This window comes from Euphorbia lathyris, chromosome 3 (genome assembly GCF_963576675.1).
Source record: "Euphorbia lathyris chromosome 3, ddEupLath1.1, whole genome shotgun sequence".
Classification (NCBI taxonomy): Eukaryota; Viridiplantae; Streptophyta; class Magnoliopsida; order Malpighiales; family Euphorbiaceae; genus Euphorbia; species Euphorbia lathyris.
In genome coordinates this window covers 5,774,164-5,791,248 of record NC_088912.1, presented here as the reverse complement: position 1 = coordinate 5,791,248, position 17,085 = coordinate 5,774,164, and the positions used below count along the sequence as shown (strand labels likewise).

Below are 17,085 nucleotides of genomic sequence, written 5' to 3'. Positions count from 1 at the left end.
GTTGGTGCCGTACGTCTAAGCGGGGGAATTAACATGTACGACCTTAAGCGGCTTTCCATCTCAGGGCCAAACTCTCTTCCTATGGATCCCGCACATATTTCAAGAAATGAATCAGGTGACATACTTCCCTCACCATGCACTGTAGGAGCGTCAGGATCAACGCGACCAGCGTTCGCAACAGGATTGGCTGATGGTGTTACTAATGGTGTTTCAATCCCTATTGAGGGATTAGACCCTCCAATCGTCATATCTTACAATGTGAACGAAACCCTTATTTGGTTAGAGTTCCACCTTCACCGCACCAATTGATGACTAGTGGAGAACTTCCGGTTAGCTTCCGTCCTTGTGGGGGCATCGTTGGGTTCGACGGGGGAAGCTCTGATGCCAAAGTCAGTATAAGGGATGGAGGAATAAACTGAATTGACAAAGTAGGGTTTCTAGGGTTGTGTGTATGTGTACCTTGATAGCTTGAGATGCAAGCTATATCTAGTCAAGTAGTTGTAACCCTTGGTAACTAGAAAGTCTCCATTAATGCTTCATTAATGGCGGTTCCTGGTTTTCTTTAAGTATGTCCGTTAGCTCATTAATAGTCCATTAATTGCCTTTATTGAGGAATCGGCTCAGCTGTTCAGCTGGCGGATCGAAGGGTGATGGCGGATCTCACGTAGGTTTGACTACGGGTCTCGTGTGGCGAAGTCTCGGTGATCCGCCCATCGGATGTCTTGCTTGATACGCCATTGCCTTCTTTGACCGGTTCAATACGTGATCGTTTGAGTAAATATCTCTTTTGATTCCTTGGATAATATCCCGATGTTATCATACCTCTATTTTACCAATTTACTAAATTTTACTTTTTATTATTCTCATTATATTATTTTAAGTTAATATTAATTAGACTTTTTATTCTCACTAATCTATCCAAAATATTTCACTTTCCGGCTTCTCTTTCCCCTAACTTTTCACGGTTCCCTCCATCTTTTCTCATTCCCAATTCTGCACATCTTGTCAAATTCCAAGTTGACGTGCGATGCCTGTTCTCTTGTTTGTAAGCCGTGGCTGGCCTTCTAACGTCTCTGCGCCACTACCCTCCGCATTGGACCTTCAAGAATTCGGACCTCTTCATGAACCTACTTGCTGGCCGCTTCCACAGTCAAAACCATTCACATTGACCAGCGGCTTTCAATCTCCTTTCAGCCCATTGGTAAGCCTCACAATTCCGTCTCTTTCTTTGTTTAACACAATTAGTTTGATGAGAAATTTTGCATTATCTCTCCGACCTCATACTGAAAACCTCAAATTTTGTGCTAATGCTGTGTATCTCTGCGCCAATTCATGTGATAATATAGGTTGCGAGAAATTGACACATTTATTGTTTATTATCAAAGAATTTCTTTGTTTAGGGTTGTATGTAGTGATTTTCGATGATTACTGTTTAGTTATGGATTTAAAGACACCTACAATATAGGGAATCTATGAGGTGTTTGTCATGGAAAAACATTGTGTGCTTTGTAGAGAAAGGGAAGATTATTAAATTAATAGGTATGGGGATCCATTAAATGACTGAACTTGTTGTTTTTATACGCTAGTTCTCCTCTTCCTTTTCTGTATAGTGAAGGTACTAGTAAGGACGTGAAAAGGATAAATATGATTGAAGCTGCTAGATTGCAGGTCGGTAGTCTATAAATCAAAGATCTTAAACTTTTTTTGTGGGTTTTGTTCCCATGGTGTGTTTGTCTTTGAACGAACATGAAGTATTAGGTACTTCTGTAGTCTAGTTTAGGCTTTCATTTTTGTATGCCAGGTAATTGATATGAGTATTCCATTATGGCATTATGATTTATGGAATTTCTTCTACAGGGAAGAATGATCAGTGATCATCATCTTAATCAATATATACCCCTGAGAACAATGTATTTGAAGATTGCCCATCTGAATCATCTTGTTTGTTTGATGCTGGGTTGAGTGCTCTCGGTGATGGCTTCCTACAACTTGAAAAGTTGAGCTTAATCTGGTGTTCCATAGTTTCAAGTTTGGGTTTAATGAGTTTACTTGTTTGTCATGTTTATCATCTCTTGATTTATTTCCAATCATTGAAATCTTTAGATTCTGGCAATTCTTGTTATAGTATCAAAACTGTATTATGTTATATATATATATATATAAATGTAATAAAAATTATAACAATGTGTCCTGTTAATCGGTTGTGGTCAGTAGATCACATTGTTGTGTCAGAAATTGTCTTTTTCTTTTTCTTTTTCTTTTTCTTTTTGTCTTTTTCCGTATTTTATCTGCTTCTGTTTTTTAGTGATAATAAGTGGAGGTTGCAGGTAATTGGCACTTGGGATGACCATGATTATGGCTTAAATGATGCTGGAAAAGAATTCGAAGGGAAAGTCACCAACCAAAGGCTTCTTCTAGATTTCATGGATGAACCTCAAGACGGTCCTCGGTGAGATATACTCCAACAACTCATTTTTTCCTTTATCTTTTTAATTTAGAAGATTTACAGAATTACATATGATCAGATCTATCCGATTGAAATATTGTTTAATTCTCATTTGCATTGAGTAAAAGTCAAATAAAGAAAGTGGTGTATTGCTTAGCTGGCTGAAAGGAACATTTTATCTCTATTTTTTGGAATAATTTACAGTTTATTTTTTAGCTAAATTATTAGGTTTAGTGTTAGTTTTATGCATATTTCAATAAATCAATAAGAAATAAATAAATTATGTATCTGGTTAATTTTAGTTAATTTTTGTCATTTTTCTCATTTTGTTATAAATAAAGTAAATAAATAAATCAAGTAATCTCGGTGTTCATAGTTGTCCTTTGGAGGATAAACGTACGAGACGGAAAAGACGATGAAAACATGTCTAATTTCCGACGTCGAGGCGGAGCGTAATATGTTCCATGCAGAGCGTCCAACCTTGAGAAATATTGATGAACTTCAGCAGCTCTATATTTAGCAACGACGCGATTCGTTTCAGTGATGAAATGTTGATTTTGACCGACAAAATATTGACATTTAGCGACGATGAATCAGCTTTCTAGACCAAAAGAGAAAAAGACACCCAATTCAAAGGAAAATACAAGCAAAGGAGGCAAGGTGTGCAAGGAAGAAAATAGGCAAATAATGAAGCATCATATGCTTCATTATTTCGTGTGGGACCCATCTTCTACATCAAATTCAAAGTCTTCCTTCAAATTCAAAGTCTTCTTTCCAAATTCAAAGTCTTCCTTCACATTGAAAGTCTTCCTTCAAAGTCATCTCTCCACATTCAAAGTCTTCTTACTTAATGTAATTACAATTATGACCCAAGCTTGATTTGTGTATAAATAGGAGTGATTGGCACTCATTTAGATATGGAGATTTTTGTGTAAGAAAACTCTATCAAATTTAGAATTTATGTAGTAAAACTCTACCACCTTGAGAGCTTGTACACTTATTCTGTCACTCCGTCGAAGTTCCGTTCCATCCTCTTCCATCAAGCTCGAGAGTTCCACCTCCAAGTCCTACGAGAAGGCCTTGAGTCCGGTTAGCTAGTTCCAAGGGTCGATTCTTCTTCCCTTCTTACTTGCTAATTAGCCTGCACTCTTCCTATGTACTAGGTTTGGTTGTATTTCGCATTTACGCGTTCCATATTTATAATATATGATTCGCAATTTCCATTTCTCTATACGTGTTGATATTTATTGCTTGTTTTGATATTCGTGATTGATTATTGTGTAAGGGAATGCGATTCCCGATACCTTTTGGGAGCCATATAGGAGTTGCCTTACCGGAATTGACAAGCCACGGAACTTACGGGCCCTAGTTTCTGATCCCTCGCATTAGACACGCTTTTAGGAGGAACCACGTAGTCTAAGTACTTCACGGGTTGGTCGGTCTACACATAGTCGTCTTTGCAAGTGTAAATTGTCATTCATATATGTTCGGAATTATTGTTTATTATATTTTATAACTTATCGTCACTTCTTTAGAGTTTGAATTTTATAAATGTGTTTCACCATAGTTTAGGAGTACTTTGTAGTTGTCACCCAAACCAAACTAAAGTATTCACCACTTAGATAACGAATAGAACCGAGTAGTTTAATACTTGTAGATATAAATCTCGCGGATTCGATACCCGGTCTTAACCGGATTATTACTTTATACGACGGGGTACACTTGCCCCTACGTAGCGTCTAGTAGAGTTAAAAGCACGTAGAAAGACCTTAATAGCAACACACACAGTAATACTTATTCACCGCTATACTACTAGGCGCACACATCAAGTTTTTGGCGCCGTTGCCGGGGATTTCTATTTTCTTACAATATTAGACAAAAATGTTGTATTGTTAGTCTAAGCATTTGTAAATATTACTTTCTTTTTGTGAATAATTCATTTTGTTTCTTGTTGTTACTAATGATTTTTTTAATGGTATGAGGTCTTATAATCATCATCTATGGGATGACCACAAGGATGACGGATGTTCGCACCAACAATCAACCTCGTAATCTGATGTGGTAATCTCTATGCTTAAAGATATTCTTGTGAGATTATCTAACATTGAGGCATATTGCAGGGATTTGGGAAATCAAATCGCCAGATTGAAGTCTCCTATTGATTCAACCACGGACGAATCAATTAGAGATGCCAACCCGGTTGGTCAAAATGAAAAGCTCGAGTTAATTGAGCTTTCTCAAGAGAATTCTCCAAATAATGAAGGTTGTCTCAATTGCGAGGAAACGAAGATTCTAATCGATGAGCCGGTTGAGTGTGAACCCCTGGAAAAGAATCCAAAATTAGAAGAGTTTGAGGTTCCTTCTAACTCGGAATATTTCACTCTTTTTGAACTACCAAAGGAGCAAACTAAACTCTTCAATAATTTCTTTAAATATAGCTTTTCGTTTTCGTTAAATTTCTTTGAAACTAATAACCCCTTTTTGTAGGTATGAATTGTTTATTCAAGAATTTGCATTCCTAACGTGAATTGAAGCATACACCTAGGAGGAAATTCTAAGTCGAGCTCACCGACTATAAATTAGTGCTTTTTGGGAGGCAACCTAAGCTCGAATAAAGTTAAATTTTATGTTTTTCTTTTACCTTTTAAGTTGTTACACATTTAAGTTATCTTTGTGTGTTTAATTATTTCTTCTGATATTTTATTTAGGTGTTCGTGTAGTTTTGTGTCGATTCGGTGGGGCGATTTGGAAGAGAATTGTAAGTATTGTCGTTGGTAAAAAAAATAAAAAAAAATTAAATAAAAAGTGAATTTTTTTAGTATATATTAATTTTATGTAATATATTATATATTTATTTATATAAATAATAATAATAAAAAGAAAAAAGCTGTTGGGCGCTAGTGCAGCAGCTCCAGGAGTTGCTGCACGCTCCGTGTGCAGCGCTGCGGCAGTTCTAGGAGCTGCCAAATGCGGGGCGCGCAACAGCACGCTCCATGTGCAGCGCTGCCCAGCGCTGGCTGGCAGCGCCTGGCAAGCCGCCCAGCACTGGCAGGCAGTGCTAGGTACCGCCGCTGAGCGACGCCTGCCAGCCCTTACAGGTTGAAATTTTATTTTTTTCTAATTTTATTTTTTAAATAAAATATATATATATATATATATATATATATATATATATATATATATATATATAGATATAATAAAAATTTAAATTTTTTTACACATTAATAATCTTACAACCCAATTTAAATTTTAAATTTCATACTTTTTTTTAATAAATGTCAACCGAGTTCGAGAGTTGATACCTCGAATACTTAACAAATCATTACTATGGGGAGTGGAACATTTCATATCCACCACCAGATGATTTTTGAGAGGGTCTTCTACACCTCACTCTTTTTCTTTACATCTTGTAGTTCTAATTTATTTCGCAATGTTGGAACTTATTGCGTTTTTAAGTGTGATGGGGGATAGGGTAGACAACCCTCATATATATAAAATAGAAAAAGAAAAAGAAAAAAAATCATTTATTGTTTGAAAAAAAAGTAACAAAAATATAAAAAAATAAAAATAAAATAAATTTGTATACTTCGTCTGAAATTAAGCTTCGTTATTTGCTCTTTTTGTAGATTTAAACTCGAACTTGGATTTGGCATGCCAACTAGTTTTAGTGTAAGACCCGGGCAATGTTATTTGTACACTTAAAACACTAGGATTGCACTAAGTTTACTTTGTGATAATTAGCTTATGTTCGATTCTTTAATTCATATGTTAACTATTAAAGGCATATACGATCGAACTTTAACTTTTAGTGAAGTTTGAAAAACACAAAAGAACCTAAATATCGTGCGAGCTATTTTTGAGCCTAAAGAGCAAACATCAAAAAGCTCTACTTTTCTTGACATTTTGTGTGCTTTTGCTTCACTAAATTCATAGAGTTTGCTCTAAATACCGAATTAAGTACATTCATTTTGCTAAAAGAACAATATATGATAAAATAAGCTCACTTAGTCTAATTCTTTCTTGTTGATTTTTTCTCGTTTTTCATAAACCCTTAGGAAGCCCCATCGAGCCTATTAACCAATTTCTTTGTTAACACCCATTTAACAATTAACCCTTTTTCCTCTCGTTCGAATACTGAATAAAATCAAGTGCATCACAAACCCAAAAAAAAAAAATCCTTAGCAAGAAAATACAAACCATCCTTGAAATCGTTTTTGTGCTTCTCTCAAGATAAAAAGGAAAAATAATAAAAAAAGGGGGTTTTTAGGCATTCTCAAGCTCCACCGAGCAATTTCAACATTATCTCCACTTGCTAGGGAAATCAATAAAAATGCGATGCAACCACCAATTCGGCATTCAAACTTGAGTTCCCGGAAATTAACCTTTAACCACTAACAAGCCCCACCTTCATTACAACCCTAATCCGAACTCATTTTTAATATTGTCAAACCATAACAAGGATGGTAAAAACCTGGATGAACATGAAAACTCGGTATGATTTTGAGTAAGTATAATGAAGAGAGTATAAACACCGACCCACCAAAAAATTTGGGTGAATGAGTGAACCACCATTTGTGAGGTGTTTTACATACTATCCCCTTTAAATTTGTTTGGTTAAATATGCCTCTTCTAGTTAAAATGTGAATATTAATAATCAGATTGCGGCTTCTTAAGCATCGTTTACATATTTGCTTTCTAAATGCTTATTTGTACAAATGCTTAGTTGGGGTCGATCACTTGGTTAAATCAAGTGGTTTGCTAGTTTGGTTAGTCTTTTTACGGGTTTGGTTTAGTTTACTTGAGGACAAGTAAAGCTTTAAGTGTGAGGAAGTTGATAGGGACATTTTATCCCTATATTTTGGAATAATTTACGGTTTATTTTTGAACTAAATTATTAGGTTTAGTGTTAGTTTATACATATTTCAATAAATCAATAAGAAATAAATAAATTATGTACCTCTAGTTAATTTTAGTTAATTTTCGTCATTTTGAATCTCATTTTGTTATAAATAAAGTAAATAAATAAATCAAGTAAACTCGGTCTTCATAGTTGTGCTTTGCAGGATAAACGTACGAGACGAAAAAGACGATGAAAACAGATCTAATTTCCGACGTCCACGCAGAGCGTGATATGTTCCATGCGGAGCTTGGAACCTTGAGAAATATTGATGAACTTCAGCAGCTCTATCTTTAGCGACGTCGCGATTCATTTCAGTGATGAAATGTTGATTTTGACCGACAAAATATTGACATTTAGCGACGATAAATCAGCTTTCTAGACCAAAGAAAAAAAAGACACCCAATTCAAAGGAAAAGACAATTAAAGGAGGCAAGGTATGCAAGGAAGAAAATAGGCAAATAATGAAGCATCATATGCTTCATTATTTCATGTGGGATCCATCTTCTACATCAAATTCAAAATCTTTCTTCAAATTCAAAGTCTTCTTTCCAAATTCAAAGTCTTCCTTCACATTCAGAGTCTTCCTTCAAAGTCTTCTCTCCACATTCAAAGTCTTCTAACTTAATGTAATTACAATTATGATCCAAGTATGATTTGTGTGTAAATTGGAGTGCTTGGCACTCATTTAGATATGGAGATTTTTTTTGTAAGAAAACTCTATCAAATTCAGAATTTATGTAATAAAATTCTACCACCTTAAGAGCTTGTACACTTATTCCGTCACTCTGTCGAAGTTCTGTTCCATCCTCTTCCACCAAGCTCGAGAGTTCCACCTCCAAGTCCTACAAGACGGCCTTGAGTCCGGTTACCCAGTTCCAAAGGCCGATTCTTCTTCCTTCTTACTTGCTAATTAGCTTGCACTCTTCCTATGTACTAGGTTTGGTTGTATTCCGCATTTACGCGTTCCACATTTATAATATATGATTTGCAATTTTCGTTTCACTATAAGTGTTGATATTTATTGCTTGTTTTGATATTCGTAATTGATTATTGTGTAGGGGGTGCGATTCCCGATACCTTTTGGGAGCCATATAGGAGTTGCCTTACCGGAATTGACAAGCCACAGAACTTACGGGCCCTAGTTTCCGATCCCTCGCATTAGACACGCCTTTAGGAGGAACCACGTAGTCTAAGTACTTCATGGGTCGGTCAGTCTACACATAGTCGTCTTTGCAAGAGTAAAGTATTATTCGTATTTGTTCGGAATTATTGTTTATTATATTTTATAACTTATTATCACCCGTATCAATTCTTTAGAGTTTGAATTATATAAATCTGGTTCACCATAGTTTAGGAGTAGTTTGTAGTTGTCACCCAAACCAAACTAAAGTATTCACCGCTTAGATAACGAATAGAACCGAGTAGTTTAATACTTGTAGATATAAATCCCGCGGATTCGATACCCGGTCTTAACCGGATTATTACTTGATACGATGGGGTACACATGCCCCTACGTAGCATTTAGTAGATTTAAAAGCACATAGAAAGACCTTAATACCAACACACACAGAGTAATAATTATTCACCGCTATACTACTAGGCGCACACATCACTGGCCAACTTAATCGTTGGGATTTAAATATTGTAGGCAAAAATAGAAAGGTGTATATACTTCTTATACTTTTGGCCATGTGAACAGACAAATTAAGGTATGAAAGAGTTAACTTGCTATTCTTTTTCATATAGTGAGTGGTCTCTATAAGGGTCATTGGCATAACATTATTGGCGTGGCTTATTTTTATGTAGAGGAACCTTCTGCGCCTACTGAACTTTGGTGATTAAAATTTATGTAGATTATGTTGGAAAAACAAAGAACAGTAATACAGGAAAAAGGAGGACAATATTAAACCAGAATTGAGCAGTCAACTTGCTTAATTAATTTATGAAATGGACGTGCCTTTTATAAGCTTACAAAGAAATTGAATACGTAACAAATTGAATTGATCTGAACTAATTTTAGATTTATTAACTACTATAACAGTAATAAAATCTAGCACAAAATCTGGAACAGCTGTAACAGAAAATCAGCAGAATTCTACTTTGAATTAGTCTTCAACATGCCCCCGTAATTCAAAGTTAGTAACTCCAAGTAATTCTCGAAAATAGTAAAACTTGTCTTGTGGTAACGGTTTTGTAAGTATGTCAGCCAAATTCACATGAGTACCGCAGTACTGTAAAGTTGTCTCTTCTTGTGCAACCAAATCGCGGATGAAATGCAAACGAGTATCAATATGCTTAGTCCTGCTGTGGTATGATGTATTTTTTTGTCATGACAATTGTAGCTTTGTTGTCACAAAATATTGTCGTTGCTCCATTTTGTTTCTGTCCAATATCAGCTAGCATTCTCCTAAACCAAATGGCTTGACAAGCTGCTGAAGTTACTGCAACATATTCAGCTTCGGAAGATGACAATGCTGTTGAGGCTTGCTTCTTCGAGCTCCAAGTGATTGCTCCTGTTCCTAATGTGAAAACATTGGCTGAAATGCTTTTTCTATCTTCCAATGAGCTTGCAAAATCACTGTCTGTGAATCCATACAACCTGGCACTTGAGGTCTTTGAGTACCAAATCCCATAATCAATTGTTCCAGCAATATAACGAAGAACCCTTTTTGCAGCTCCAAAATGAATTGCTGATGGATGTTGCATAAACCTGGAAATTATACCAATAGAGAAGGCAATGTCAGGTGTAGTATGCGTTACATAGATTAAGCCTCCCACCAAACTTCTGAATTTGTTAGCATCAATCTTCTCTGCTCCATCATCTTGCTGCAGTTTTTCATTGAGATTCATGGGTGTAGCTGCAGGATTACAGTTAAGCATCCCAAACTTCTTGAGTAGATCCATTGCATATTTCCTTTGAGTGATAAATATTCCATCTTCTGCTTGATGAACTTCAAGGCCTAGAAAATAATGCAGCAATCCCATATCCGACATTTCAAACTTGCTCTTCATATGAGATTTAAATTCAATCAACAAGGAATTAGAAGAACTAGTATAAATGATATCATCAACGTAAAGGCAAACGATGATCAATTCATTTTTACCTCCTTTTTTCACATATAAGGTGGGTTCATTCTCACTTCTTATAAACCCATTTTGTCGAAAGAATCCATCAATTTTACTGTACCATGCCCGAGGAGCTTGCTTCAACCCATACAATGCCTTTTTTAGTCTGTATACCTTAGTTTCATGTCCTTCCATCACAAAACCTTCTGGTTGGGCTACATATACCTGCTCTTCCAATTCTCCATTCAAGAATGCCGACTTCACATCAAATTGGTGAACTGGCCATTGCACTTGTGCCGCAAATGCTAGAACTGTTCTCACTGTCTCAAATCGGGCTACTGGAGAGAATGTTTCTTCAAAGTCGATGCCATGTTGCTGCGCATAGCCTTTCGCCACAAGTCGAGCTTTGTGTTTTTGTATATTTCCATTAGCATCGAACTTTGTTTTAAAGATCCACTTCAAGCCAATCACGTTCTTTTCATCAGGCATCTCAACTAGCTCCTATGTTTCATTCTTTTCAATGGCCATGAGTTCGTCATTCATTGCTTTTCTCCACTCCTCTTTTTGTGCTGCATCTTTATAAGTTGTGGGATCTGAAACAATTAAAGCAAATGCACAAGTTTCATATATTTCTTTTAAGGATTTGAATTTCCTTAGAGGGGTCTCATCACTTTGAGAAGATAGGCTGATGCTACTTTGATTTTTTGGTGTGGAACTTGTGGAGGTACTGCTGTTTGGTGTTGAGGGAGAGGAACTTACTGAATTTTCTGGTGGAAAATCAGAATTTGCTGGTGAGGAGTCTGAATTTGCTGGTGGAAAATCTGAATTCTCAATTGTTGAATCTATAATTTGAATTTCTGCATTGCTATTGTTCCACTTCCATTTTGCATCTTCATCAAACACTACATTTCTGCTAATTATCACTTTGCCACTAAAGGGGTTATATAGCCGATATGCTTTGGATTGAGAACAATAACCAATGAAAATACATTTTTCAGATTTCTCATCTAGTTTACTTCGTTTTTGAGAATTCACCAAAGCATATGCAATACAACCAAAAATGCGCAAGTGACTTACCGAAGGCTTTATACCGCTCTAGGACTCAAAAGGTGTTTGATTCAGCACAACCTTTGCTGGTGAAATGTTCAATAGATACACCGTAGTTGCAATTGCTTCTGCCCAATATTGATTTGGAATCCCCTTAGCTTTAAGTAAACTTCTAGCCATCTCAACAACTGTACGGTTCTTGCGTTCTGCTACCCCGTTCTGCTCTGGTGTGTATGGAGCCGTCAACTCCCTACGAATGCCATGCTCTTCACATAATTTGTTGAACTCATTAGATAAGAAATCGCCACCTCTATCGGTACGGAGCGTTTTGATGCAGGATTAGCTTTGTTTTCAATAAGAGCTTTGAATTTCCTGAAATTCTCAAAAGCATCTGATTTGTTTTTCAAGAAATAAATCCAACTCATACGAGTAAAGTCATCAATCAAAAGGACGAAATAACGACTTCCTCCAAATGATTCAGTGTTCATTGGACCACATAAATCAGCATAGACCAATTCAAGGCAATTTGAGGCTCTCCAAGCTCCATCAACTGGAAATGACCTTCGTATTTGTTTTCCATATACACAGCCTTCACACAGATCAATAGAATCAATTTTAGGCAGCCCAAAAACCATACCTTTATTATTCAACAGCTTCAGCCCATTCACGTTGAGATGTCCATACCGCAAATGCCATAGTTTGGACTCATTTGTTTCACCAACAGCCAATGCAAATTGTTCCATATTTGAAACTTCAAGTGGAAACATCTTGTTTTTGGTCATATGAACATTTGCCATTGTTCGTCCTGATTTTTTGTCTTTAATAACACATGCTCCATCATCAAATATTACTGAGTATCCACTAGCCATCAACTGTCCTACTCTTAACAAATTATGTGCAAGATTAGGAACAAATTGAACATCATGTAGTAGTTTCACTTTACCATGACTGGTTTTGATTACTACTGTCCCTTTTCCTTCAACTTCAATATCTTTATTGTCACCAAGCTTGACATGCATCTTCTTAGTTTCATCCAGCTCTCTAAACATTTCTCTAAGGCCCGACATATGATTGGAGCAGCCGCTATCTATAAACCACACTTCACTGGTAACATTATCATGTGAAAAATGGGCCAAACAACTTACTTTCTTCTTCTTCTAATTCAGCATAATTGGCTTCTTCATCCTTGTACCAGCAATCTGCTTGGATGTGCCCATATTTATTGCATCTGTAGCATTGTATGCCACTCCTATTGCCTCTGGCTCGTCCACGACCTCTGCCTCCACGATATGGACCTCTGCTATGTTCATTCCATGGTGCTTTTTCTGACATTTTCTGATTGTAGGTCATCCCCTTCACTTGAAATGCCTTTGCTTCATCTGTCGCAATTGATCTATTCATCATTGCTTCATGAGCTTGCAAAGAGCCCATTAGTTCATCAAATGAAAAAATCGACAGATCTTTAGATTCTTCAATTGTAGTTACTACATGATCAAACTTAGGAGTCAAACTCCTCAAAAATTTTGCAACAACAATTTGATCAGTTATTTCATCTCCGTATGATCTTATTTGAGAGATTATTGCCATTGCTCTAGACAAAAAATCTTGTACTGATTCATTGCTTTTCATGATTAAGGTTTCAAACTCATGCCTAAGAGTTTGGAGTTTCACAACAATTACCTTTGACGAGCCTTGAAACTCTGTTTGCTGAGTCTTCCATGCTTGCTGTGAGGTTGTAGCTGCTGCAATTCTGGAGAATATTGTTTCATGAACTGCTTGTTGAATGAAGAACAATGCCTTAGAGTCCTTTTTTCTGTTTCCCCTCAATCGGCTCCCATCATCGTCTGGATCAGGAAATCCGTTTGAGACAAAATCCCAAAGGTCCTAGGATTTGAATAGAGTCTTCATTTTGATACTCCAGAATTCATAACTTTCTCCTTTGAAAATGGGAATGGCTGGTTGTGAGACACTCAATGAATTCACATTTGAAGCCATGGTGTTTGTGAATTTTTTTTTTATGAACCTGGCAGCTCTGATACCACAATGTTGGAAAAACAGAGAACAGTAATACAGGAAAAAGGAGGACAATATTAAACCAGAATTGAGCAGTCAACTTGCTTAATTAATTCATGAAATGGAGGTGCCTTTTATAGGCTTACAAAGAAATTGAATACGTAACAAATTGAATTGATCTGAACTAATTTCAGATTTATTAGTTACTATAACAGTAACAAAATCTGGCACAAAATCTGGAACAGCTGTAACAGAAAATCAGCAGAATTCTACTTTGAATTAGTCTTCAACAGATTATTCTCTTGGATACGAGATACCACAGGGATCCATTGCGTAGTGATGGAACTATATTGGGGTTACTCAATGGACATGGCTAGAAAAAGAGTTGAATGGACCTAAAACAGCCATTACAATAATTGGATCTTCTATTCAGGAAATATTCAAATTGTCATCTACCTCTAATAACGTTTATGAATGAGTGATTGTATTGTATACACAAGCATTAGTTATATTCCAGCAGTTTCATTGTGTTGTGGCTATCTGTCTAAGGTGAGCAAGCATTGTGATGAGGTTGTGATCATTTCATTCCTTCTTGTGATGTCATTATAATACTGACTAGTATATCACATATCATCATTGGCTAGTGTGTTTTCTAGTGGATTTTTTCTCAAATTAGTGCCTTTTCCGAGGAAAATTCCTTAAGTAAGGCCTGGTTAAAAAAAAATTCCTGACCTAATGCTCCTATATAGGTCTTCAGAAGATATAAGAAACCGGTGTTTAATACACTGGGTTCAAATGCAAAGAACCCGGTGAAACAATCTTTGGGTTCAGTGTTAAATGTTGCTGCCATTGAGAAAGGTGCATGAGCTGTTCTAACACTGGTGTTTGAAACACCAGATGTTAGATTTCAGGTGATTGAATCACGGGTTCTTTGCATTTGAAGCCGGTTTCATACATTGTTAAAATTAGCATTACAATGGAATTATTTTTTTAACCAAGGTTTACCCTTGATAATTTTTAAGAGTAAATTTCTAGTGACCATAATTCTTCTATTTTTTTATACAGTTTGAATGGAGTGTGTCATATTGGATTAATTCTGCAGTCTCCCCTCAAATTTCAGGTTATATCAAATCTTTCAGCAGCCACTGATCCCCTGTTCTATTTGGAATCTTGGGGACGTTTCCCAAAGGAGAGGAACCACCTATTCAAATTGATAGCAGATAGTAAGGTGAGAATCTCCATTTACTCCTCTTAAATTGCTTTAGAATCTGAAGTTTTACATTGCAAAATGTATGAAAATCTTATAAACTTTTGTCTAAGATGTATTCTTGTAATGATCCTTGTTTAACATTCATATTTGCTTGTGCAGAGAGACGGAGTGTTTTTGATAAGTGGAGATGTTCATTTTGGAGAAATCTCACGATATGACTGTGCAACAGGATATCCACTCTATGATGTAACCTCAGCTGGACTTACTCATGCTGTTGAAAAAGCAATACTCTTGCCGCTGAAATGCATAGTGAGATTTGTAGCTTGGTTGACACCAACTACAATGAGTGTAATGAACCAAAATTGCAGATTCAAGTCATGTGCATATGGTGAGTGAGAATTTTCATCAACCGTAGTTTTATCTTGAAAAGTATATTTTTGGGGCATGATTCTAAAATGTAGATTCTTTATAGGCCAACCGAACTTTGGATCGATTGAAATAGACTGGAGAGCAAGTCCAGTGACCTTGAACCTTGAAGTTAGGGACATGAATGGACACCCTGTGAACAGGGTAAAGTTCCCACTGTTGGAGTTGCAATCGCATAGCATGAACTCCACGGAATCCATCAAAGTAGGAAAATATCGAAGATACTGCTCCCTTGAAGTGAATTTTCCATGGATAGACAGATATCGCCTAGCAATTTTATTCTATGTTGCTGTTTCAGGTATGCTTTTTGATAAATGCAGCAGCATTATTTTAAACTGAATCCTGCATGAACTCTTCAGTTGGCTAAACTGAAATTGTTTTGCTGCTCTCTGTTTTGCACATTAAAAAGCTAAACCAAGGATAGCAAACGAGAATAACATTCAAATTGGCATGATCGTGTGTATGGACTGATAAAAAGCGAACATGTACCTATAATGAATTTTATTTTAAAAGTATTTTGATTACGCAGCAGTATCAGATTGGAAATATGGAGATGTTAAGTACTGTAGAAAAAGAAATATGTTTGTTTTTTTCAGTTACGATGTAATGATTTATTAGGCCATTGTTTACAGAGCCCAGATTGCGTCCTTTGGTATCAAGCAGATCAGATTAGGTCTGTAAATCATGTTATCATGTCAAGAATTATTGTGTTGTGTCATATCAATTGGGTCGGATTAGTTCTACAAAAAAACAGGGCTAGTTCTATAACCGAACATGTCATGTTCTGTTACAGAGCTGATAATAAGTTCTACACTGGTATACCAGTCTAGAACATGTTAACCTTGACCATGGAAAATGTATGAAGCATTTTATTTGCTTTTATTTGTGTTTCTATATGGCTTGGTTGAAACAATTAAATTTGTATTATTTATGTGAGTAAAGGTTGCATGAATGTTCAAATAGACATGCTAGAGAATCTTACGCGAAGTTCAATCTTAAAATGGCATCTGAATCTCCAATGTAATTTAATGCAATATAAATCTTATTTTGTCAAATTAGATAAGTGTGGACACCACTATAAACCGGTGGTTTATAGTACCTCCTTAACTAGGGAGTCATTGATTTGTTAGTTAGATCGGTCGTTGAATTATTTGAATGAGGAGGAAGGTGCAAAAATGGTAACTCTTCTTATAGAGGAAACTCTTAGCTTGTTTGGCTTAGCACATGGGTACGAAGCTTACTTCAATACTCTCAAACATTGATAATTATACTCTTTAAGTGTTGTTGATCATTGGTTTTGTATCCTCCATATTTAACCCTTAAATTTTTGTTTGTTTGCTTGTTACCGTTAATGGGAAACACCATACCTACTTTGTCCACGACTTGATCAGATTTTGGAGAAATGCTATTATGATTTTATCCGGAAAATATTGATGATATCATAGCTGCCTTCAATCCAAAGTTTTATTTATTTTATTATTTACAATTTTAGTTCAAATAATATCATTATAAAAACTTAAGCACTTTAATAATAAGATTTTTTATCATTTTAAATATTTTAGTGAGATGATTTTTTTATCATTATAAATATTTTAGTGAGAATATTTGAAATCATTATAAATACTTTAAAAAAGATTTTAATAGGGATAAAATTATTATCATTATAAGTTTATAATGAGAATAACATTTTATTCTCGATAATACTTTAGTAAAGGACCCTAATAATGAAAGGCACCATGAGAGTAATTATTCTCATTGAAAATGGTTTAGTGAGCATATTTGAGGTTTTAGTGAGAATATCTCCCCTCTTTAAAAGACTTTTTTTTGTAGTGGATAGTTCTACTAATTTTATATTTAAATTCTTGTACCAATTTTATATTCTACTTTATACCAACTCTAATTGGTAAATATCAATATTAATCCTTCTAATTTATAACTTATTTTTATTCGATAAAACTGTAACACGTAACACAAAAA

General features: G+C 35.7%; 1 pseudogene; it reads left to right on the top strand.

The window, feature by feature from the left end:
• Window positions 1-1,027: 1,027 nt before the first annotated feature.
• Window positions 1,028-15,938, top strand: LOC136222514 (uncharacterized; annotated as a pseudogene).
• Window positions 15,939-17,085: the final 1,147 nt, after the last annotated feature.